Source organism: Centropristis striata, chromosome 8 (assembly GCF_030273125.1).
Source record: "Centropristis striata isolate RG_2023a ecotype Rhode Island chromosome 8, C.striata_1.0, whole genome shotgun sequence".
NCBI lineage: Eukaryota > Metazoa > Chordata > Actinopteri > Perciformes > Serranidae > Centropristis > Centropristis striata.
This window is the reverse complement of record NC_081524.1, coordinates 1,200,553-1,203,052: the sequence shown is the minus strand read 5'-3', so window position 1 is coordinate 1,203,052 and position 2,500 is coordinate 1,200,553.

Genomic DNA, 2,500 nt, shown 5'->3' with positions numbered 1-2,500 from the left:
GTGTCTTTCTATGGTAATTTTGTATCAGATTTTGGTAATTTTGTATCTTATTTTGGTAAATTTGTGTCTTATTTTGGTCATTTCACTTTCACTTTTTTATGTATGTATGTATGTATTTATAACATCTTTTTGGTAATTTTGTATTTTATTTTGGTGATTTTTTATTTTATTTTGGTGATTTTGTATCTGTTTTCAGTAAATGTGTCTTTTTTTGGTAATGTATCTTATTTTGGTAGTTTTGTATCTTATTTTGGTAATTTTGTGTCTTATATTGGTAACTTTATGTCTTATTTTGGTAATTTTGTATCTTATTTTGGTCATTTCAGTTCTTTTCGTATTCGTAACGTCTTTTTGATAATTTTATGTCTTTTATGTAATTTTGTGTCTTATTTTGGTAAGTTTGTGTCTTTTTTTGGTAATTTTGTATCTTATTTTGGTAACTGTGTCTTTTTTTGGTAATTTTATACCTTATTTTGATAATTTTTTTCTTATTTTGGTAATTTTGTGGGTCTATTATGGTCATTTCACGTCTGTTTTTGTATTTTTAACGTCTTTTTTGTTCATTTTATGTATTTTTTCCATCTCCTGGTGAGTCCTGGTTTGTTGGACCCGTTTTCTTTAGCAGACACTTTGTTCTGAAGTTAAAGAGACGCCGAGCCGTAACTGCAGGAAATTCCTCATTATGAGTTTCCTCAGCAGAAAGGAGAAAGTTGATGTTGAGGATGATTAGAGAGTTAAAGAACCACAGAGGAACCTCCAACACATAAACACCACCACAGACCACAGCTGGAGGTCAGAGCACCACAGAAGAAGAGAAGAGCTTTAACAGCTGAGGAGAGAAACCAAACGTCTGTCTCACCTGTCTGAGGTTCAGCTCCGGCTCAAAGGCACTCCAGCAGTCTGATCCTGGAGGAGACAAACAGGTTCAGTTCACTGAAGCTGCACACAAACACTCAAACAGGGGGCTCAAACTGGCGGCCCGCGGGCCAATTGTGGCCCTCTGGCGATATTTAGTGGCCCCCACCTTGATATGAAAGTTTAATGTGAGTTTTATATGAATGGCACTTTACCGTGTTGTGTGTGGAAGGTCCCTTTAATTACTGTTTTTGGTCATTTTGTGTCTTATTTTGGTAACTTTGTGTCTTTTTTGGTAATTTTGTATCTTATTTTGGTAATTTTGTGTCTTATTTTGGTAATTTTCTGTCTTATTTTGGTCATTTTGTGTCTTTTTTGGTCATGTTGTGTCTTTTTACAGTAATTCTTTGTCTTTTTTAATAATTTTGACTTTTTTAAATCATTTTGTGTCTTTTTTGGTAATTTTGTGTCTTTTGAAAATAATTTTGTGTCTTTTTAAAAATCATTTTGTGTCTTTTTTGTAATTTTGTGTCTTTTTTTTAAATAATTTTGTGTCTTTTTGAATAATTTTTGCCTTTTTTTAAAAATAATTTTGTGTCTTTTCTTTACTCATTTTGTGTAATTTTTGGCAATTCTGTGTCTTTTTTGGTCATGTTGTGTCTTTTTACAGTAATTCTTTGTCTTTTTTAATAATTTTGTGACTTTTTTAAAATCATTTTGTGTCTTTTTTGGTAATTTTGTGTCTTTTGAAAATAATTTTGTGTCTTTTTTAAAGTCATTTTGAGTTTTTTTTTGTCATTTTGTGTCTTTTTTAAAAATAATTTTGTGTCTTTTTTAATATTTTGTGTCTTTTTTTAATAATTGTGTGTCTTTTTTTAAATAATTTTTGCCTTTTTTTAAAATAATTTTGTGTCTTTTCTTTAGTCATTTTGTGCCATTTTTGGTAATTCTGTGTATTTTTTAGTCATGTTGTGTCTTTTTACAGTAATTCTTTGTCTTTTTTGATCATTTTGTGTCTTTTCTTTGTATTTTTTTCTCGTCTCCTGGTGAAAGTCTGTTTTTTAAGACGGAGGTGATATCAGCTGCTATTTTTCTGATATAAAAACAGAACCAGGGTGACTTCCTGCTGTTCCACCCTGAGACCTGATAAACAGGAAATAATACATCACTTATCAGCCAGCATGTATGTGTGTGTGTGTGTGTGTGTGTGTGTGTGTGTGGTCAGCTGTTTACAGTGGTGTATCTACAGACTCAACATTTAGTTTGTGTAGTTTACGTCTGTATGGAAAACCTCCATCACACCTGCTGATCTGTTTCCTTTAAGAGACGCCAAATACTCTGAATGTTAGAGCCATTTTGTACATTGTAGAGAAGCTGATAAATAATTCAGATTTGTATTTCATAAGTTTATAGTTCTTTATTGAGGTTGTAGGAATATCTATTGGTTCGTAGGAACTGCACTCTTCTTATTGGCTGAGATGTGTGTAACATCATAATTGCTTACTTTGTTTTAATTAGGATTATGGAGACGAGGAGAGCACACTAGTTTTTGACCGTGCTCATAATTATTATTATTTTGGATTGCTGCAGTTTATTGTTTGTAATACTCAAATGAAAGGTTTTCAATAAACCATAAGAAAGAAAC